The 23541-nt window shown below is 46.3% G+C and overlaps 1 protein-coding gene across 2 annotated transcripts in view; it reads left to right on the top strand.

Annotated features, from left to right (window-relative positions):
* The first annotated feature begins 11637 nt into the window (after positions 1-11637).
* Positions 11638-23541, top strand: part of MAPK6 (mitogen-activated protein kinase 6) — a 24023-nt gene continuing 12119 nt past the window's right edge. Inside the window, exon 1 of one of the 2 annotated variants that reach the window (XM_026045744.1) lies at positions 11638-11656. The gene's annotated coding sequence lies outside the window, so the exon portion shown is untranslated. Of the gene's footprint in view, positions 11657-23254; positions 23332-23541 lie in introns of those variants that run through there. The other variant, XM_026045743.1, reaches the window with a different exon arrangement.

Below are 23541 nucleotides of genomic sequence, written 5' to 3'. Positions count from 1 at the left end.
CTCACAGGGATGCTGGCCAAGGAGAGAGAGGGAAGGGGGTTGTCCTGAAGCCTCCTGGGCTGTGGGGAGGTCTGCAAGGAGCAGGGCAGAAGTGCTGCCGTCAGAGTGGGGTTTGCACATGTGAGGGGCTGTGCTGGARACTAGCGGAGTTACCTGGGGACGTGCCTGGAGAGGGGCAGGGAGGGCAGGAGCTGTGGAGAAAGCCAGGAGTGAGAGGGGAGAGCAGCTGAGAGGTTTGTTCCTTTTTGTCATTACTGGCTGTTTCAGCAGGAAAGGAAAAACGAAATGAGCCTGGGATTTCAGCCCCAGGCRCAGACTTCCCGGAGATGCCAGGGAGCATGGGTGGCTGACTAGGACGTCTAAGTTGCAGAGCTTAGAAACCTAGGAGCTGTCTGATGGAAAATGTATCCTGTTAGAGATAAGAAATGCATTCTTTCCTACAGAAGGGGGGAGGGGGAGATGGTGCAGATCAGTAGAATGGCCTGTTGCAGGCCAGCTGCTTGGTGGGTATAGGGCACGGGTTAGCCGTAGTGGTTGAATCCTGGAGATTCTGGTCTGTGTTTCTTTGCCTGCGGGCCTGTTACTGGCTCCCAGGTCGGTTTTGTTCCTGCTGTGTGTGCAGCATCTGGGTTCCTATCAAGTCTAGGTTTGGGAGGGTTGTATAATGAACCACCACTGCAGTTAACGCAGGCCYGCTCTGGTTGGAGCTGCATCTTATTTGAATGCTAATCTGGTGGCAGGTCACAGATGTAGTTTTGTTTCCCATCCCCTGTACTTCTGGTAGGAGCCTGTGAGATACCCTGGCAGCATGCTGGGTTACAAGAGGATTTCTCTATGTCTTCTTATGAGCGTGGCTGTGCCCTTCATCTTGTGCTCTGTATTCGGTGCAATGTCTTCTGGAAAAGTCTGGGCTGCAATTCACGACTAGGGGAACAGGCAACCCAAGCATGTGTCGTTTTTTTTCATTCCTCTCCTGTGTTCTCAGAGATTTAATATTGGTTTCAGTGCCCAGTGCTTGCGCTGAATTCTCCTCATTGCTTTGGCCTGTACCTGTGAGGAGTTGAATGAAGATCTAAAAATGCTTCAGAACAACAGGGGAGCCAGTCTGATAGGAGATACCAGTCCAGATTGGGACGCCAGACTTATCCTCCATTTGTGTACTTAGGGATGGATGCATATGCATACACACATACAGACACACACAGTGACAATAAAAAGAAAACACAAGTCTAGAAGAAAAGATTTTCTTGAACTTCCCAAACTAAGACTAGGGACGCTGCTCCATTTGCCCTCCTTAAGTGAACCCTCCATRCAGGAGCTGCAATTTGTTAGCTAGCATGTTTCCATCTGACTTGGACTCTGATCTGAGCTTACGAAGGCAGCGCTTCCTCTGTAGATCTGTACAGGGCTGATCTCACTGCTGCTCTGGTGAAAGAAGAGCTGTTTGGCTGCTTACACCCTACCCCTCTGCTTCCACCATTCCCAGGCCTAATTAGGCCCATAGACAGGGCCTAATGAGGTAGGACTGTAAGTACTTAGACGTCCACCTGTCTGTGGGAAGGAAACGCGTGATTGTTTAAAGAGGAAGTCGTCCAGGATACAGGAAATCTGCTCCGGAACAGGTAGAGCTGGAAGGCTCGAGTTGTGCATGTGACCTGTAGGTAACTTGGAGCATTATTAACTACATTGCTTGTCCCCAGAGACAAATGAGGAAATGAGCCCCATTCATCTTTGCAATCGGTGAGATTTTGTCTGAGCAAGTAGGGCAAGACTCAGTATCTTGACCAACCTTCTAGAAGGTAGAAGCAAGGAATAAAATAGTATAATGCTGTAGCAACTCTGCTTGCAGGGAACTCAGTAGGCAAGGACAAGGGTTTTAGAAGGAAACTRTTGAAAGGAAATCTGACTAGGTGGTCCTGGGAAGGTTTCATTGAGGTATATCTAAACTGTTTATCCTTTCCCAGAGGTAAGGAGAGTCATGAATAAAGCAGTGTGGGTTTTGATTGACAGTTAATGGCTTCATTCAGTTCTGTCCCTTATCTCACCATGAGAAATCACTGTTGAACAAAGCCCTATACAGCTTGGATGTATAAATACATTAAATAGCTTCTATTTGAACTTGATATACAGATCTAGAGTATTACACCAGTATACAGGCCCATTCCACTAGTGATAGCATCTGGTTTAAAAAAGAGAAAAGTACTTCATCATTCTGGCTATTTGTAATAATCATTAAGGGTAGCTCCAGTTTCCCTGAGAATAGCTGCTATGTTATTTTACTGCAAGAACATTTGTRTAGAGGATTTTAATGTGCTTTAAGCTGCCTGATCCTCACGTACAATATAACTTACGTTGATTTTTTGTTCACTCTTTCTTTCCCCTCCCTCTTTCCCCTCTGTTTGCTCAAGAGGTTGAGCTCCAGCGAGCAGTTTTGCTGTGTCCACCTGATTCAAGTACTGTTCATTTACAGGTTCATGACTAAGCCAGTTACAGTGAGGATGTCACGGGAACATCTCAGTGTTTGGGTCAGTCTATCCGTTGTGGATGTTATGCCTCTAGCTTCTGAATACACACACRTAAGCATCATGGGATAAATTGCTAAGCAAAAATCAAGTCTGGAGGCAGCAGGATTAATTGCTCCTTATGGATTTCCATCTCATGCTTGGGCTTGCACAGCAGGTGCTAATAACATCTCTTATGTGCAACCACCTATCTTCACAAAATTTGTAGGAYTGTGTATTACTGGTTACATTTATGCTGCTCTGTTACAGCTTYCTCCCAGCAGTGACCTTAAGGCTAAATGTTTTACCATCTAAGTTGCTGAGATGACTTTAACTGGGCCATAGAAGGGATTGGAGGAGGCTGAGCAAATAAACCAAGTAGAGCAGAGGTAGGTTGCTCAAGCGATATCTGAGCCTGCTTTAGCATCTCTGTTGAAAGCACAAGAGCTCAGCCACAAGCTCTGGAGGGAAATACCAGCCAGGAGATCATCCCATAGAGAGCTACACTGGTGGCCACCATAGGCTGAAAAGGCTGAGGACTCATGAGGTGGCCAGTCCCAGCAGACAGGGTGGTCACAGCAGGTGACCCTACACTGGCCTAGGGGCAAATCCACAGCATTCTCAGCCTTGGTGGTGGGTAGCCCAGGCTCAGGTGCTGCTGAGTAGCGCTGTTATTTGGATATTTAAACACCTGAGGGCCATGTGGCCTTTTCCTTTGAACTTCCTCTGCGGAGAAGTCCAGAAGCACAGCACAGCTCTCTCGCTTTCTGCTCTTTCAGGCCTGGACATGGCATGAACTTTGTTCCCTGTCTCTCTCAGGGGCCTCTCAGCCCCCCGCCGCTGGGAGCACCAACTCCAAATGGAAACTGGGGCACAGCAGGGAAGGAGGGAGGGCTTGGAGAGACACCCGCCTCTCTAAGCTGGGCTGGACCAGCCCCAGTCCGAGCTGAGGGTGCTCTAGGGACCTGTGGGCTCTGAGCTGGGCGAGCTCTTTCCAGTAAGTTGACCTCATCTTTCCTTGGCTGTCCCGACTGTGCTGTGACTAACGCGTGCAGGTTGCAGTCTGAGGGTTGACTTCGGAGTAAGAGTGGGGGTTTTGTTTGTTTGTTTTGGCTTTTCTTTCCTGCTCCTAGTGCTGCCCTGTCACTGTGGGTCAGCTACCAGAAACATAACAGCTTTTCTGCAGGAGGCCATGCAGTCTGCTTGTACTGCAGATAAAGAGGATTTTGTTTTGTTTTATTTGCTTTTCTAATGAAAACCATAAAAAAAAAATTTAAGTGCTTTTTGTGAGGACATTGAAATGGCTTATTTCTAGGAATTTCCGCAATATGTTCTACTGTCCTTTATGTGTTTATGTCTAAGTATGTGTAAAATATGTGGGTTTTTTTCTGTGCTTTTCTTTTGCTTGAGTATAAAGCCTTTTGATCACACAATAGTCCTGGGCTGGTGGCAGCAGCTTGGCAGGGTCATGCAGTCCTCAGGCTGGGTAATTGTGCCGGACAGGTCCACTGTGGGTGAAGCTACAAGAGGCAAGAAGGAATGTGCTTATGCTCTACTCATTGGGTACCCAAACAGTAGATTCAAAAGCAGGTCCTCTTTTCTGCATGAGGTCTTGCTAACAAGCATGAATAGTCCTGCCAGTGTAGACAGACTGTACTTTATCATAAGTGGAGATAGAACTGTGGATACAGGGAACTGTGGGTGTAGAGAAGCTGCCTGATGGAGGGTGAGGTTGGAAGGATGGGATAGAGAAGAGCCTAGGGTGGGACTTAACTGAGTGAGGACATTTCAAATCATGCACTGCTCTAGTATCTGGCAGGACCTTCTTTGGACAAACTGTCTCTATTGTGGCTGGTAGAGTCACAAAGGATCTCCCAGGATGTCTTTCTTTCCTACAGGCCCTCAGGAAGGGGTGCTGGCTGCTACTGTATAGACTGTTCTGTAATGATCATCTGCATGTCTCTGCCAAGGGACTGGGGCCAAGTAGCTGCTCAGTTTGAAGAGGACATCTGACCCTGCTGTCCTTAACTTGCTGTCCTATTTCTCCTTCTCTTGCTCAGCACCGTGTGCCTCAGTTTCTCTGGGTGTGCTGATGTGGCCAGATCCCTAATGGGCAGTGACTCTTCCACCGGGCAAAGCCAGCGCTTGTGGATTGCAGCTCAGTACAGGGCAAGTCTGGTGGTGGGTGATACACGAGGCTGCAGGGCAGATGTTGTGTCCCCAGGTGCACCAGCCTTTCTGCAGAGCGCATGGACCTCATGGAGCTGCCCAGCATGGGGATTCCACCTGAGAACAGCTCCCAGGAGCAGCACTGACCCCCTCCAAGGGGTTAAGCCCAGGATATACTATATCCTTTCCAGTTTTTATCCTTTTGCTGACTGAAAATAGAGAATGTGACTTACGCCTCCATAATGGAAGCACTGGTGAAAGAAGCAGCAGAATAAGCACCCTTAAGGTTAAGATGAGGTGGTCCTGGCATCATCTGCTCCCTCTCGCTAAGCACAAAGCCCATTAGAGTTGARGAAAAAAATAAAGTTGCTTTTCCAACTGTTTCTTTAAATGTAGATCTTGTGTAACTCARTATGGGACATGAAGTCGGTGTGCTGAAAATGAGCAAGTCTGCAGGGAGGTTGCTTGTGGGTCAGCAAGCGATAAAGCAGCCTTGGCCTTCTCTCCTTGGAAGGGAGAAGGGTTAATGTTTCACCGTAGAGTTAGTGAAGTGGAGCAGCTCTGGTAGTGTTTCACTCAGAATTATTCATTGGTCAAGAGGATTTCCAAATACTCCCAAGGAAAACTCTTTGGGAAAATGTTGGGATGTGTCCTAGTTAAGAGAAGGTGTTTGGTCAGGACTTGAAAACTGGCCCCTGGGATGGTCACTCCTGTCAGTCAGTTATGTTAGGAAAGGAAAGATTAAAAAACACTGAGGCCTGGAGGCAGAACTGAGCRCTGAAAGGGCAGGAAGGATTCTTTGCATTGACTGTAGTGGTAAAAGTATCAAGCCCCATGATTTCATGGACTGAATGGAGAGAAATGATAAATATGAGTAGCCCAAATACTGAGATCCTCATTATAGTAAAGAGTCACTTGAGACTATCTCAGATGTGACCTTTCGTCAGGGAAAAAGAGCACTGAGGAAGCTCTCGTTGCAGTCTCCAGCTGCAGCCTTGTGCTCAGTGTCTTTTCTCAGTATCTTCAGCAGCCTTCTTTTTCCTGACTAATTTCTTAGCTGTCTTTTTGTTTCCCTTCCAAAAAGAAAAGGAGGCAAAACTACCTGCTCTATTTTTACTCTTATTTGTCTCTAGATAAACTGTATGTTAGATGACTCATAGATCTTTATCACTTTWTAAAGTTTAGACTATAAAAAGCCTACCCCTCTTTTCTGACTAATAAACAGCTATGTTAGCTTTGCTGCTGTCGTTTGAAATCTCAGCGAGCCACAGCCCYGGTGAGAGCATTTTTTGGTTATTCAAGTGGGCCACGTGGCCTTTTCAGAGCCAAACACAGTAAGGCCGCTTGTGTGGCCACAGGAAGCACCACTGCTTGTTCTCCTCTGGAATGGCCAAGTGAGGGGCATCTGCCTGTTAAAGGAGAGTTCAAAATGGGCAGCCCTTGGCTTGGCTGGGGCCAGCACTCTGCACCTGATGGTCTTAACGTTCAACCCTGATGCTTGTAGCTAAACTGGAATTTGTGCTTGGTGAGGGCTCAGGGTTTCTGGTGCCAGGGCGGCTCTTCACACTGATCCCTATCATCATCAGGCAAGCCCAGTGGTCAGGTGTGCTGTGGGCTCTTCTCTTCCCATGAGCTGCTCAGGCCTTGAGGCTCAGCCTAATGTCTGGTTATAGAGAAAGGCATGACAAACGTCTGTCTTGAGCCCAGATAAGATTCTCTTGAAATGAAGCTGAATAACAGAGCTGTTCACCCCTGCCAAATGTTTGAATTAGGTACTCTGTGCATATTGGCACAGGTCTTCTCCAAGGTAAGTGGCAGCTATGCCAAATTCACAGAATGCAAGTCTCAGCACAAATGAAATTAGAAAAAAATAAATTAAGAAATTAAAAGTAACTTCCTTTGGACAGGAACTTCTTTTTAGTAATGTATTTTAGAAATAAAATTTTAAAAGTGGACAGATAGACTGTAATGAAGTGGGCTTTGGGAGGACAGAGAAAAAAAAGCCTTGACCTCAAAGGCTTTTGCTAACACCATCTTGAGGCTTTTCTGAACCAAGATTATGGATTTGGATTAAATTAACAATAACTGCTGTGCCTGGAGAAAGAACAAATCTGAGCCTGGACTTAGGGCTTCCTCAGTTTGTACATTAATCCAGTTGTCACCTAGCCCACTTGGAAATTGATAGCTGCCCTTAAAGACAGTATAAAAGATGTTGCAATGTGACGTTTTACAGAAGCTATTAAACCTGTCAGCTGATCCGATATGTTCCTGAAAGTGTTTATCTTCTGTCACACATTCACCTTCAATTAATTCAATGGTTGCAAGGACTGTTTAACCTTTGTCCGTTGTTCTTTTAATTTAGAATTATTCATTAGTCTTCCCCCATTATTAATGTGCATTAATATGTTCATACATTTGCTTGTTAAAGTGCAGGATGAAAGAAATGAGCAAGAGGCAGTGAGACTTCTTTGGCTTGCTAACCTTTTCAAGATCCTGAAAATCAATGGGAAAACCGGAGGCTGCTCTGTGGATTATTTTAGCAGTTGTACATGAATGCTTGCACGAGGAGGATATTGCTTCAGAAATAGTATGTGTGGAGGAGGATGAGCAAGAAGGAAAGGAGCGAACTTGACTTGATCTTAAATCATGTTTGGTGCTACTAGCAGGAGCAGCAAATATTTTGCCTGCTGGTTTATACTCAGAGGGCCAGATCCAACGTCTTTATGTAGAAGGGGAGGTTTGTGCCTTTAGGGACTCCCAGTGTTTTCCCCTGGCTTTTCCATGGCCAACCATACAACTTGGCATTTGTGTTGGTAGAAGACGGAGCCCTCCAATCACTGAGGTGCTAGTGATGGTGCAGCTGTGGGAGTGCAAGCTGTCATCATCCTTGCACATTATCACAGGATACTTTATCAGAGGCTGGAACTGTCACTAAATGGTGACACAGAAGCTCAGGGAATGGGAGGGTGTTTTCTTGCTTTTTCAGGTGACTGGAAAGTGGGAGTGCTAATAGGGTGCCCAATTCCAGCCTCCTTATTCCCCTCGGGTATTTGTATTGTCCCTTCCTTAGAGCATCTGCTCCTGTGGCACTTGTGGCTGGGGAGCTGGTGAAAGGGCCGAGGTGAAGCCCAGTGTGGTAGGTCCAGGCTTCTAGCGCATCCAAAATCCAAAGAGGATTCCAGCCTCCCCGGCTCTGGTCTCATGACTAATAAGTAGAAGTGGTTCTCTCACCAAAGAGCCCCTTTGTCTGTTCTTATGAGCAGTCAGGATGACTTTTCTCTGTTCCTCCAGGCTCTCAGTGTTCCCAGGGTTCCTATTTCTGCTTTATGTCTTTGTGGCAATTTATAAAGACYGTTTTGAAATGGCCACTCTATCGGGACACTGACAATGCACACGGAGGAGGGCTGAGGAGTGGTGCTTTCTACACTGTATTACTAACACAAATCCTGTTGTATAGGGTTCAACAAATCAACCTCCTGTATAAGTCAGCTAAAAATAGTACTGACATTAACTCAGACTGTTTGTAAACTTGATCTTGTAAGATTAGGCTAATGAAATCAAGGGGTGCGAAAAYGTTGCTGCTTGAATATGAGAAAATTAGTACTCTTCTGATGAGGAATTTGTCTGATGTGTTGGGAGCTGATGTTACTGCACGAGTTTGTCATCTCTGCACAGAGGTACTTGGTGTTCCTTGTACCGCCATGCGSAGGCCTGGGCTGAGTGTGTCTGTGYRGTTGTTCTGCTATAAGCAATTTGTTCCTCAGCACTGCGGCCCTTTCTGGAGCCTGTGCCTGTATTTCTTGCTCAATGGTTGCTTGTTACCTTTATATATTAATATAGCTAACAGTGTGATGCCGAGCCAGGGGTGTCAACAGCAACAGTTTCTCTGCTGAGAGAGGAGTTATGCAGACTTAAAAAAAAAAAGAAACCCAGTCTCTGAAAAACTAGCATGGGAGAGGCGGTGTTTGTGTGGAATTGCTGGATGAAGTTGTGCAAACACGACGAGGTTTCCCCTGATGCCGGGGATGCCAGTGCGTGTGCCGGGGCGCCGCAGCTCCGGCGTTGCCCGAGGTGCTGCCGCCGGCCGCAGGCTGCACGAGCCGGCGCGGGGCTCCGCTGAGCGCGGCTCTGATGGGACACGGTGAGGGAGGCAGCCTGGCGCGAGCGGGCGCCGCTTGAAGGCGGTAGTTTGGCCGGCTCCACGGCAGCCCGGACAGCTCCAGGGCAGCCCCGGCGGCTCTGCACGACTGGCAGGCACTCACCTACAACACACTTAACCCCAAGGAAGGACGCACAAAGACTCGGAGCCCTCGTGCCCTGCTCACTGTGTTTGTTGGACGATAACTTCTTCTGAGAGGAGAAACAGCCTTTAACTTTCCATAGCAATTTAAATTTCCATAGCAGTTTAATTTCCAGACTTTCTGGGGAACCAGTCTGCCCACTCAGATTCAAGGAGTAATGAAAACAAACCTTCCCACTCTGCATCTCCTAATGCTCTTTCTGTATTGGTGGCCTATTTTCCTGCCCAAGGACAGGGAGGGATTGTTTGAGTCGCACACAATCTCATGCCCTCCTCTTCCCCCTCCTCTCATTTGAATATTAATATGATGAATTATTACTAGAGTGACAGCTGTGCGCTACTCGTATCACAGAAACATAACCTTCCCCTTCTCCTCAGATCACAGCTATTTCTGACTAGCATTTTCTGGTCGACCTTCTCACTACTTTTGGATGACTTAAAAAGAGATTATTTTATTTATTCTGGTGTGAGGTCATTAGGATAATTGTTTTGTTCTGTTCTTTCTGCTTAAATATTAATGATACTGAGGAAGTCAAAAGATGGCTTCGGTAATGGTAAGTTGAATGTCTGTGTATATTCTACAAGACCTGACTGTTTAGAGAGGAGAAAAGTGTAAAGTATAAAGATCAGGCTTTCTAACTAACAGTTGAAACCACCATCTCTTCGCATTATGTATTTGTCTGCTAATATCTTCAGGTAAGTCAGAAAAATATCGAATGTTGCACCAAGAAGTACTAATACATTGCATTCTCTCTGCATAAAATAGTGAGAAAGACTACTAATACTACTAAAATCAGGAGACAAATCCGTAAATACTGTTGAAAGTAAATATTTAGCATGAAGGAGAGAAGGGGAGGGGATACAAAAGAAAAACAAACAAACATAAAACAGTGTGAATGATGTGACTGAAAACATCAAAATAAAATATTCTCAGGAAGATTTGGAAATCTTATTCAATCTCAAGTTTTGTGGTTACAGGTCCTACTGGGAAAAACTCCTCACTGTTTGTCTGTGTTTTGTGTATGTGTGTGTTAGTGGTTTAAGAAAATCCACAGTTTTTCCCCCAAATATCACTCCCTGCGTACCGCAGGAGGGATGCCTGTTTTTCTTGGCTTTTTGGACTAGTTCTGTGCAGAGCTTCATGCTAGCAGGGATGTGTAAAGATCAGTTTTACTGGATTTGTACAGTTTTCCCCTCTGCATAAGGTAATCATATTGGGAGCTGGATTTACTTCAATTTCAACTCACTGCTCTTATCAGGTAGGGAGAAAAAAAAAATCTGGAATACACTTAAAAGGATGTTAAAATTAAATGCCCATATTTTGATTGGAAATTTTTCATTTTAAAACTCTGTTTTATTGAATCAGTGTTATAACATTGAATGAAATGTTTTTGATTTCAGTAAAATATTGKTTTTTTTTCTAGTTCTTAAATTCTGTAGGGAACCCAAAAAAAGAATCGAGTTTGACCGAAATTGATAGAAATTATTTTCCCAATTAGTCTTTAYAGTAACCAGAGAAAGAAAGGAGGGAGACTTTTCTACACCAAGAACGGAGGTGAGGAGAAGAGGAAGGCAAAGCAGAGTATTGAAACGTGTGTTTCTGCAGTCACTGAGCTCTTTAATGTAGTGTTAAAAGTAGTGCTGCTGTTTCTTGAATAATTTTTTCACTCTGTGCTTTCTTTCTGAGCAAGTRCCTAACTGGATGCAAAGAGCCCGATCCTGACTGCTTGTAATTCCCATTGTAGTCAACAGTTGTAAGATAATGAATTGGGACATGCTCAGTAGCAAGCAGGATTTGACTTTCAGGTAGCTAAGTGTGCTCTCTGTCATATATATATATATATACACACACACACACACACACACACATATATATACACACACACACGTGTGTGCATTCTTTTACAAAATATGCATATATTTATATTTCTTCCATTTGTATTCTGTTCCTCTTGAATTTTGTGAGACTTGGAAGTGACTTTTTCTTGACTTAGGCTTCTTGACTTTTTTTCTCGTTCACGTCAGGGATCTCTTATTTAATATGCATGAAGTTGGTGTATTGTAAATTATTTGGCCAAAACACTGCTCTTAAGAAGGCCTTTATACCTTGTTAAACTTGCAGCATATCCCCCAGGTGAACTTGCATTTCAGAAAGWCTCTTCAGATCCTTGAGTTACCTGCAGCGATGACAAATGAACCTTGTAGGAGTCTCACAACATCTTGTGGATGGAAGAGAAGCTGCTGTCAGAAGTACAAATAATTTACGTAACCTAATATAAAGCTCTAACAAAATGTCCTCCTGTTAAGAGGATTGTTTTACTTACCGTGTGCGATGAAAATAGTTTATGCAGGTCAGGAGTGCACAAAAGACAGATTAGATCTCTAGAAAAAGCCAAGAACTGGGTTTTTAGCRGAAGTTTTTCCTGCCGGGCTCCCTGCTCGGCGGCTTACATAAGCGGAGCTCTATTCCTGCACACGCCGTGCGTGCTCTGCAGAGGGAGAGCAGCCTCCCAGTGCGTCTCTGCACATGGAGAAGTAGAGCTGGAGCCCGAGACACCTTCTTGCCACCGCTGGCAGCATAAATAGATGTTTTTATTAGAGCAAATGGATTTGGAGGATGTTCTCCTAGCGCGCTGCCTGGCGCGGCCTGGCCGCTGAAGGAGTCCGACCCTCGTGCTGTGGGCAGGTGAGGAGCCAAGGACGCCTGGATGGGCTGCGTGGGGCTGCGTGGGGTTGTGTGGGGCTGCGGGACACGGGGGAGGCGCCGTGGGTCCCGAGTGCCAGCATGGAGCAGGACGGTGTCCCGGTGAGGCCACGGAGCGGGACGATGTCCCAGCGAGGCCGTGGAGCGCCGCGTCCTGCGCGGCTGCTGCTCGCTGACCTTTTTGCTTTGCTCAGCCAGGAGTTAATGCCGTCTTCATTGAACTGTCTGGATTTGACAAGCTGGGAAAAAGCTCTGTGAAATTTTGCTTTTCCTAATCGGATGAGGGGGAGGGCGTCCTGAAGCTCTTTGCACGCGGGGTGGCATGAAGGGAGAAGGATGCTGCAGCTGCTGTAGCCACTGGGAAGTCAAGTGGATGTTGTCTGCCACCATCGCTGCCACACCTGGAATGCAGCCACAGGTGCCCTGCTGCCAGGCCCTCCACCTGCTCAGAACTGAGGTTACGGAGAAGCTCGTGATGGAGACTATATAGACCCATTTGCACATGTGTGGTAGGAAAGACTCTGTCCGACTGCATCAGAGCAAAATAATAGAAACTTTGCCCTAAAGAGTGAGTGCCCTCTTTATGGGAGGCCTCCTGCCACTCACCACTGACCAGCTCCTTTCCCCAGAGTACCCTTGGGATGGGAACAGGCTGGAGCATGACCCATGACACCACCATGGCTAGTGCAGATGCCACTGCATGGGCTGCTCTGAGGCCTCCCTGCCCCACAGCCTCCTACCCGCCTGTTGAACAGACCCTGCCAGTGCCAGCCTCGCATCAGAAAGGGCACGATCCACTTCTTCCATCCCCACTGTGTCCTCTTATGGTCAGACTCTTTCACCAGACCTTCCTTGGCACGGCTGCCCATCCCGGAGGGGAGAAGCAGTGGTAGGGGAGGCATGTGCAGGTGAAGGCAGTAGCCCAGCGAGCCCCACGTGCCACTGGCACCCCCAGGTTTGCCCTGGCAAGGCTGCTGAGCTGTCTCTTGAGAGGAGTGCTTGGGACTCGCCATGGTTTGGTCATCCGTGGCTTTGCAAACTACTGATGGAAATGTCTGATGCTGGGTGTATTCCAAGCCTGAGAGTTTAGCTCAAATGTTTGGTCGTTTTTCAAGAACTACATTGGAGGACATCATCGTTTTGGCCCAACTTAAAAACAGAAGAGTTTTTAAAAATCCCATGTCTGATCCAGAATAAGAGGATACTCTTCACATGTGGTCTAGGGATGGCCAGCATCAAAGATGTGTGTTTTATCTTTGTGGAAAATCTCTTGATGTCTATGAACTGGAAACCTCAGTTTTTGCAGACTGGACAGATGTGGTAGCAGATAAATTCCCCAGACAGTCTGTCAGTGCAGAATGATCCAGCTGAGGAGCTTCTGAGCATAAATTTTCCTGTGACTGCATCTGTGGGCTGCTGCAGGCATGTTGAGTTTGGGCAGCTCAACCCAAACTCAGTATAAGAAGACTGTACTCCCCTCAATAGCTCCCTTTGGGCCCAGTTGAGAAGCTGGAGAAGGGTGCCTGATTCATAGCAGAAGAAACAAGTAGCAAATAGGTGGGGAATTTTTATGGAATTATTTGGGAGAAAGAGCTTGTAGAAATGAAGTTTGGATTGCGAAGGAGAAGACAGAAAGTGGGAACTGAGAGAGATGGGGAGGGGAAGTGGATGAAGAGCTGAGACGGAGGAGAGAGCCTGAGATGCTGGAGGTGCAAGCACAGCTGCTCTAGGATATTCTGGTGCTGGAGGAAAACCATGCTGCCTGGAGAAAGCCAAGAATAATTTGCAAAATCTGAAAACTCAGAGCTTCAGGGATCTGCATGTGATGCAAAAAGCGTCARTCTTTTAAAGAAGTTATTTGAAAAGTTGAAAAAGTGACATAAAGCACCAATCACCTCAAATTCAGTTCTAAGAATTTTAAATTGTGWATCTGTTATTAAAGGCCACTGTGACCTTGGTCTTTGTGACTCAATTCTGAGACTTGAAAGTGGAACAATATCCTGGAAGCCTTGCAGCCTGTAGAAATTAAACTAATGGATATTTACAGTGCCCTTACACTCCATAAGGTAAAAAAAATCCTCTGTAGTTCTGTCTCCAGACTAGGGCAATGCCTGATGAATAAGACATAGGGCAGCACACTCATTTTATTTTTTYTTGGTATTCAATTACAGCTAATCAGGTGAGAACTGCATTGAATGAAACAGCACGAAAGCCCTTGTGAGGAGAAAAAAAGAATATCTGCTCATGCACTAAGCCTGTGTTGGAGAAGACTGAGCTTGTCCTGATTGCTGTGATTGTCATGTCAAATATAGTTCCCTTGAAAGGTCAGAGACGTTTGCTAGCCAACATTAAGGCCCATATTCCTATGTTCTCCTGCTATCTGAAACATTAGAGCAATCACAAAGATAAATTTTCTTGTTTCTCTGCAGGAACAGATTCAAAAATTTCCATTCCTGTCCTGCTGTCACTAGAGGTTCTTGGTTGAAGTTTTTCTGCTTAGGAATGGACTTTTCAAGCCTTGCCACTGATTTACCATTTTCTAGTAATGATTACATTTGTATTGTTTACTAACAAATATCATTGGACCTAGGAAGATAAACAGAGTAGTACTTTGATCGCAAATTGTGCACTTGGTCCTTGAATCATTTTTACTACAAGCAAATAAATTGCTTTAATTATTTAAGCRGGGATGTTATCACAGACTATAATAATTTCACTTTTCTCTGTATTGCTAGGAACAATTTGGGCAGCCTGTGCAGCTGTGGAAATAGCAGCTTGGGTTAGATATCTACTGGGGAAAAATAAACAGCCAACCTCTCTCTGGGTTGAGGGGAAACCAGCAAGTTTGTATGATGGATTCTGCACTGTCTTTTGAAGTCCTAGTGAAAAGTGTCTTTATGACAGGCAGTCTTGAGAGCATCAAGTCTTCCTGTGTTACCCTTGGAGCAGGAAATCCACAACCAGACTCCTTGTCCAACCCTGTTAGGGTGGCTTGATAGCAAGGAGAGAGGTTGTTTCTGTCCTAGGCTGCCGGGATATGTCTTTTCCAAGACAGTCTGTAGCTAGGGAGGTTCTCTGTCTTGGAAAAGTTGACAACAGGGAAAAGATGAGAGGTTTGTGAGCTGTGATCCGTTGTCTGGGCCTCTGTCTCAGGACACAGAGCTGCAGGAAGTGTTGCCACTGTTGCCTGGCGGTTGAAGCCTAATTTCTTGTGTTGGGTGACCAAGTAAAATATGCCACTCAACTGGCTGAAAATACCCTCCCATTACTGAGCACGAGTGCCTGGTTTCTGTCTTTTAATGAACGGTTTCACACGCCTGAATTCTGTGATTATAGCTGCAAGGGAGCAGAAAAGGGTGTTTCAGCATGTGCAGCTCTGCCAGCCACGTGGATATCCGATCACAGACCTTCCACACTGCTGCTCTTGTTGTCATCTGAGGTGATGATTCCGTGTAGGTCATGGAGCATCTGTAAACATTTGATGACATAAAAGCCTATTGGGCTGCAGCTATCATGAGAACTACCTATTGCAACTAGAATTGSTCCAAAGGTTGAAACTCTCCTTCTTTGAATCATCTCAATTGCTTTTATTTTGGGAGTGTCCACGTTAGTGAGAGTAAATGYGAGATACGTGCTAGTAGCTATTTTAAAATAAAATTTCTTTTTAGTAACCTAATAGAGATTTAAACGTGTCTTTAGTGTTTAAACAGTTTTCCCTCCATGCCCTAAGTGTGGCATCTCTTAGATTTTTATTTTAACAGCTTTCCACCAAATGTAGTTGCAAACTGTTCAGACATATGCTGGGGATAAGAGAATGCTGATGCACTAAAAATTGGAAGGTTTCTCCTCCTCTTTAATCTTTTTTAATTCCAGCTCGCTTACAAAGCACATCTTGCTGTTTAGATCATGTAGGAATCTTTATGCCTCACTGTACAGTGAAATGTTTATCTATAGGAGATAACTGGCTGTGTGTAGGGCTGCAGCTAAGTGATTCCCCTGGAGCAGGGTGCCCTTTGGTGGTATTTCTGAGAGGCTTATACATTAGCTCGAAATACGGACAGTGTGTCTCTGAGGAGCAAGCTTTTCAGCGCTTCAGTGATTAGACACTTGACACACGTTTCCTTGTGGGTCAGGAGGCAGAAAAGATACACAGGTTTTCTTTCCACGTTCAGAAATGGAACAAGTCTGTGTTTACAATTCTAGGGTTTTTTTTTCCCCCCAGTGCTTGTGATCCTCAGGAACAGCTGGATCTTGTGCACTGGAGCTTTCCTCAAGTGCTGCAAAGGGAGCAGCCTTGCCAACCTTCCCTTGTACCCTCTCAATCCCTTTTTTCTCATGTAGATGCAGTGTGTGAAGACCCCTGACAGGTGGGGCTGCCTTTCCTCCCTGGGATGTCTGTGTGCACAGAAGTACTCCAGGCTCATTTGCACGGTGTTTTCCTGAGAAAATTTGGGCTTGGCCCAGTTTCCAGAACTGTCTGTCATACTGGTCTGCAAGAAGTAATAAATGTTTCGTTTCCAAAATAACAGAAGCTCTGCCAGATTTAACATTTTTAATGCAAAAATGTTGAGTTTCCCTTTGAAGTTATATTGATTTAGATCATGAGTAAAATCACATAGTACAAAAGCTCAGAGGACTTGGATATTATTTACTCCTTTCATAGGCAGGAAGTGCTCCTGGGCAGTTGTCTGTCATGAGAGTAGATACTTAGCAGCGATGGGGAGGAACTATTCACTTCTGAAAGAAGGATGACTCCGAGGTATGGTCATGAGAGAGATCAAATATGTAATTCTTTGTTAAAGTGAAATATCAGCCAGTCAGCACACTGGCTCTGTGAGACAAAGTGCTGTGGGTGCCTGTTATGATGATGCCCAGCGTATAGAGAGTGGTTTGTGCTGTAGCATTTCCCAAGGTCGCCTTCCAACTTTGCAAACTACATAACTGAAATGCAAGGGCACAGAAATATATACAGAGAAGGCACTATCTGTTTTTCACTGTGGTGTGGATGTTTGACACCCCAGGGAGCTACTTTTGGACTTTGTTTAAAACAGCTTGAGTTGGAAGCAGCGTGGCTGCAGTTGATAAGAAATCCCACGGTAAGAAGATGATCCCAGTATTTGGTGCCAGGTAGGGTCAGGAGGATCCCCAATGGATATGGTGGCGTTTACAGCATGCAAGAAGGTGGAAGCTCTTCCTGTAGAAGACAACAGTGAGTTCAGACAGTTCTGCTCAGTTGTTTATCTTCCAAAGAAAATGTTGTTAGTATTAGAAAATGGCTGATGCCATGCAGTAAACAATGCTGGTGCACATATATATATAATATACATATATATATATATTTTTTTCTTGTGTAGTAGTTGATAGTACAAGTCCCTTTTCCCTGAAAGCTGCAGACAGTTGCCCTCTGTGGAGTGGCGCACACTGAGATCTTGCATCATTTCCTGTCATCTATCCAAGGCTATTTATAAAATGTCTGCTGATTCTGGCACACAGGCAAACCCAGTTTTCATGAGAAAACAAATTGKTCGGAAATGTATTCCCTCCCAGCACGCGTCTCAAAAGTGCTAAGAAATCCTGCAACATCCTAGAAAAATCTTAACAGCAGCAAAAACGTAATGGGGTTGAAGGGRAAATGACTCTAGTGCCTTAGATTTGCAGTGTTAATCCCTTAAGTAGCAGCACAGACTTGAAACTCCTCTGATATGGCCAGCTAAGGGCTTTCACATCCCCAAATGTCTTATGGCAGCACCACATCTCTGCCTCATCCATGATGTAAAGTTTGCTTCTGGTGACGCATCTGTTTGTACATAGTTTATTGCAAAGTAATGTTTGGAAGTGTTTAAAATGCTTCAACTCACTTATTGCAGCCCTCCACCTCTTTATAAACTCTTAAATAACGATATGTATTGATATATACAATGTACCTGTACATTGATATGTAAGAGCTGCACAGCCTCAGGCTGTTAAAAAAGTGGATCAGTTGCTGGTCATGCATTTTTATTGAGCTTTGCCTCCTGTTACTGTATTTTGAGAGGATTCTGATGTTGGTGGAAACGTTAGCAAATGTTAGATTTTTTTTTCCCCTCGTTAAATGACAAGCTCTGCAGCACCAGCTGTATTTGCAATTGCACAGCAAGGCTTTATTTCTGTAATGCAATAGCAATTAAAATGCTGCAAAATGCTGCATGTAGGGAGGTTTACTGTTCTGCAGGAATGCACAAGAATAGTCCCACATAAAATGTAAAGCCAACATCAGGCCTTTATGACTTTTTCTCAAGAGCTGGAGTATTTTCCAGTAGCTTTCCATAAACAAATGCATAGGAGCCCCCTGTGACCAGGGCATCTCTGTGCAATGGAGTACTCGAGGTAGTACAGATATAAATAATGTCTACAGAGTAATTTCTGCCTTGCAGTTCTTGCAGTGCTGCAGGGACTAATATGGAGATGTCCATGTTTTTTTCTGCTTAATCTTATGCTTTGCCGTGTCACAACATTGCTTATTCTTTCTATAGAGTGTTTTGTTTTTGTTTTTTCAACTGTAGGTTGACCCACTTGGTCACTTGGAGCACCCAAGTGTGAAAAAGTTGGTGCTAGTTACCTTCTAAAGGGTGCTTAAACCTAACACATGCTTGGATTTCCTTCTGCTTTTGTGGCCTACTTTGGTAAACTTTTTGCCATGTTTACTATTCTGTGCATGAAATAATGACAGCTACATCTGTGCAAGGTTAAGTGCAAGCAATTTATAAGTGGCTGAGAAAGCTGGGAGAGCTCCAGGCCTGCAAATGAATTTAATGCTCTGCTTCCAGTGCTGACCCACCTAAAAGGCAGTTTTTGAAGGTCTTCTCCCTGTGATAGGTAAGTGTTGGCTGAGACAGAAGAAACACCCTATAGAATTGCCCATCTAAATAAAGATATGAGCTATTAAGAGGGGACCTGCATGCAGCTAGCTGTACCAGTGCTGTCCTACATTGCTGGTGATCTACCAAGGGGGAACAATGATTTGCTCTGCTCTGAGGATCTAATGACTTTTTTTTTCCCTGCGCAATCACAGATTTTCCAAAGTATGTCACAGAAGCCGTTTATTTCTAGCCTTAAACACCTTCTGTGAGTGACTTTCTTTTTCCACCTTCACTTGGCCTTTGGTGCTTTTGTTAATAGCCTGTTCTTTTCCATTGTCACGCAGAAGGGTGAAGATCTTAGGATTTGCCTTTTAATCTTCTTTTTTTTCCCCTAAATCCTCATACACCCTCATGTCTTCTTTCCTGATCAGAACGTAGATAGGCACAAAGCTCGTCCTAGCAAACTTAGTTCCAGCAAGTGACTGAAAATGAGGTGAGGTCTGCTGGGAGGCTTTGACTGTCGTCATATAGRGCTTGATCCCTCCCACTGAAGGAAGAAAACGGGTTTCTGGACGGTGTAGAAGGGACTTTTGACTAAAAATCTTGGTAAAAGATTTTTAAATAGTGACTTCTAAAATTATCCTCAGTGGTTGTCTGTTAATAATATTGGCATAAACGATAGTTTCAGTTTGGGGGGGAAGCCTTAAGTTGTCAGAAGGCTCTGGCAAAAGGCTTTGGCTAGATCTTTCCCAGGAAATGGAGTCACCCAGAACTGAAGGTCCCATTTTCCATGGGCTGTCAGTGCTGAGTGTTGYCACCCTGAAACTGCACTAAGCTGCAGAGAACGAGGCTAACTGGGGAAGGCGGTAGGTAAGGGAGCCCCAAACAAACTCTGGAGCTTCTCTGGAGTTACTCCAGGAAAAGCAAATCATATTTAGGGACCAGATCACCCTTTCAGAACACAGATGAGCAGAACAGGCCAAGGAGGCACAAGAAACTTAGTATTTCTTGAATCTCTCCCCATTTCCTTTCAGTTAGCTGGATTTGCTCTCTAAACTCATTCTCATACATGCAAAATGAAGCCTAGACCTTGCAAAGAAACAAGGGCCGCCCTTCAAAACGGGTGCTTGGGGTGGCTGCCTTTTGCTCCGTGCAGACCACGTGCCCTGCGCTGCTGAGTCCTTGCCCAGCTCAGCACAAACTGCCGCCCAGGGACAGACTGGGCAGGACGGGCGACAAAGCCAGCGTCACCGCAGGTCCCCAGTCCCCTGCTGGGCACGGCAGCTGCTTGGTGTCACTGACTCTTCGTTCTTTTCTGAAAATACCTACAATCGTTAGAGGGACCGGTGTAAATCCTGAAAAAACGCTCGGTGAAGCAGCGGAGCTGAGATGAAACGCTGCCAAGTCACCTTGGGCAACCTTTCCTGCTAAGGAGCTTTCTTCCCTTGCCAATCTTAACGGGTGGGGCTGCTTAGAAAACACTTCACTCCCTGTTACGCCACAAGGAACCATTTGCATGCAAGGTTGAAATATTATATTGGAATTTGCTGTTTGATCTTCTTGAACTTGCATGAAATAAATGACTCATTGTTTCGGCTCTAATTATTTTTTAATTGCTGGGCTTTCTGGCCTCCCAAGATCACTTCTTTTCTTACTGTGTGTTTTTATTGATGGTTGATGTCTGCAAATGTTTTTGAATGGGATCGTACAGCACATCACCTACAAGCGACATGATTGTATTCATGTGGGGAGGGGCAAACAATTTGACGCAATTATTTGTGGTCTAATCAATAGGCACTTAAAATCTGAGAACAGATTGGCAATCGTCTGGATTAGATAGCTGGGAATTGCAACGTGACACACAAATTCTGAGCACATCTTAAGGTATGTGTATTATAACTCTGCAAGGAATGAGGCTGAATACAGGCATTATTTACCTGCACCAGGTAATTATTTGCATGATTTTTCTCAAGGTTGAAGAATCTCATTTGTTAGATCCTATCATAGGCTACGCYCCAGAAGAATTGGGGGGAAAAAGAGGCAAGCAAACACTTTATGTGTGTGTGTGTATATATATATATATGTAATATGATTTCTGATTTATTAGAAAGCCAAAAATTAGAAAAAAAATAGTGGTGCATTGACATAGTGAGACTTTGGTGGAGTGTGTACTGGCTAGGTGAGGAAGGTTGTCCCTTATTGCATGGCCTCTGTGTTTGCTGAACTCCTTTCCAAGCATGTGGGGCTGTGGCAGAGCAAACTCCGTGCATCTAGAACTTCTCCACCTGACTGAAATGGCAGATGTGGGTTTTGGCAAGTAGTCCAGTGGACGTAGTAAGATGATGGGCTGACCAGATGCTTTAATATATATATATAAAAAAAAAAAGCTTTAATATAAATTTTTTTCTTAGAGCAGTAGCCTAGGATCATAATGAAAATAGTTCATATGGGTGGAAGAATTCTTTGATTAAGTAAACAGCTCTGGCTTTTACACATACAGTAACCACTGCTGCTTCCACCTTTTTTCTTTCTGAGGCCCAAATCTCTTCCTTTAATGCTAGTAAATTTTCCTTTGTGGTTTGGCTCTGGTTGCTGTCCTAACATCACCTCTTCCAAATATGCACTCTTGCAGTCTTTTTTGTGCAGACTATATTTAAGTCTGGAGTAGCTAGGGCTGTAATCTTCCAACACTCTTAGGCTGGGTGGGCAGAACTACGACTTCGCCTCTGTATGCTTTCCATCTTTGTGGCATTGGTGCCTATAAATTAGCAAGTATTGTGAAGGGCTGTTTGGCTCTCACCTTCCGTGCGTATGTTATTAGTACAAGGCTGGATTAGCAACAGTTTGTTGCCTCCCTCAGGAGAGGCTGGAAGGGGAGAGGGCAGCAGCGGGAGCGGAGGCCGTTGCAGGGAAAGGCCCTTTGGATGGAGCTGGTGCCCACGGGGAAGCGGGAGCTGCTCGTATCTCTTCTTGTGTTCTGTGTTCTTGCTGTTCTTGTGTTCTGTGTTGCAGCCCGGAGGACAGCAGAGGTTGGAACCGCTGATATCTCCTGTCACCTTTTTGCCCCATCTTTTTGCATCTGTACTTCTAAAAATAATTTTGCAAAGCCTTGTATTCTGAGCCTATCTGATCTGACCTCCTATTTCTTTTCTGCTACTGAGTAAAGCCACGTGTTTTGCTGCATGGTCATACGCGGCAGGCTGAGCGCTTGGGAGGGCGAAGGGATGAGATGCCAGAGGACTCTGTGGTTGTCTAACAATAGCTGTAACGAAGAGCTGCATCACACATAGCAAACGTCCAGCCCCTTGCAGGCCCGGCCACCACTCACTGTTTGCTTTCCATGTATGAGTGTTGGSGATTGTGCTCCTATTTGTAAGATTTTTTTTTCAGTGCTAGGGAATGGTTTTTACTTCCTTTCCTTTTCTAACATCCTCTCTGCAGGGCAATACTCCGTTTCCATCTGCAGCCTTTCTGCTGGGAGAGGCTTTTCTCGTTGCAAGTAGGTGCAATAGGGCGCACACCAAGGGGAGGTTTGAACTTGTGTGTGAGTTGGCAGGCAGGCTTTGTGATAGCTGCTGCCCGCTCAACATGTGAGGCGTGGGAGCACGTGCAAGGTGTGGGTGTTGCTGCGGGCACTGGCGCTCCCGTGTCGAGCAGCAGAATTGCGTGAGCTGCATCACAGGCAAGAGATTGCCGTCTGCTTTGGAACCGCCAGCAGGGGAGTTCACAGATCTGCCTCAACTGCAACAGTTGAGGTTGGGTTTGTAATTCAGGCCGTTTTGCATCTTTCTTAAATAACTTTAGAGAGGCTGGATAGGGAGTTGCATGGATGTTGGTATATGACTGTTCATTAAAAAATGAGAGTTATGTGATTCAAAGCTGCCAGGGCCAACCGAATGCTGCTGCCCAGGAGGCACAGAGCCCGACACAGGCACAATAGGGCTGTGCTCCTGTTGACTATGAATAATCTCTTCAACCAGTTGTTGTTGTGGGTTTTCTCTTTAAGCATAGGTTGTTTTTTTCTGTTTTGAGTCACCCTACCCTGCAAAGGCCGATGAGGGACCCGGGGGAACTCCACGGGTCCTGAGGAGTTGGGCYGAAACTGTTTAGACTTTCTTATGTTCTGTGCAGGCCTAGTGTGTTCATGCATCCTTTTAAATACATGAGAACACGTATTTCCCCCCAAATGCATGAAAACACGTACTTCCCCACCAACTCAGCTGCACAAGAGTCTCCTTGGGAGAATTTTGAACCTGTTTTTGCTTTACTGTTTTGGGTGATTTACTGAGGAAAAAACATGTTATTGTCCCTAGAGAGGAGAAAGGGAGGCCAGTGTCGGCAGGGGTGAAGGCAAGAGGAGGCAGGGGGCAGATGTTCGGGGGGATGGTGCGGGCCCCAGGCCGGGGTGCGGGGAGGCGCCCGTCCCGTCCGCGGCTCCTGCAGGCCCCGGGCCCCGCCGCGCTCCCGGGTCTCCCCGTGACGGGTTTTAGCGCAGCGGGGCTGGGCTTGCTCCGTTGCGGTCCCCGCCGGGCTCTGTCCCCCGTGCAGCTCTGCCGGGCCCGGCTCCGCTGCGCCCCTGGCCCGGGGCAGCGCCGGCCACGCGGGGCGCCCGCCCCGGCAGCGCGGGCCCGGAGCGGCGGCCGCGGCGCCGCCCCGCGGAGGCGGCCCCGCCGCGCCCCGCCTCTCGCTGCCCTCCGAGCCGGGTTACATGGCGGCGGCGGCTGCGGCGGCGGCGAGCAGGCGGGCGGGAGCCGGTGGCGGGGCCGCGGGGCCCGGCCGTGCGAGCAGCGCAGCCCGTTGATGAGCCCGGCACGGCCCGTGAGTGCGGTGGGGATGGGGATGGGGGCTCGGCCGGCCGCGCGCCCCGCTCCGCTCCTCTCCCCTCGGCCGCCCCGCCGCACAAAGGCGCTTTGTTCCCTCCGCCGCCCCCCCCGGGCCGCTCCGCGGGCGCTCGCGGCCCCTCCGCAGTGCGGCGGCGGCGGGAGGGAGGGAGCCGGGCGGGTAACGGTCGCCGGCAGCCGTTGCCCG

The sequence above is a fragment of the Nothoprocta perdicaria genome, unplaced genomic scaffold, assembly GCF_003342845.1.
Source record: "Nothoprocta perdicaria isolate Ctin4 unplaced genomic scaffold, notPer1 scaffold_41, whole genome shotgun sequence".
NCBI classification, from domain to species: Eukaryota; Metazoa; Chordata; class Aves; order Tinamiformes; family Tinamidae; genus Nothoprocta; species Nothoprocta perdicaria.
Note: the sequence above shows the minus strand (reverse complement) of the source record. Positions and strands in the feature narration are given on the sequence as shown.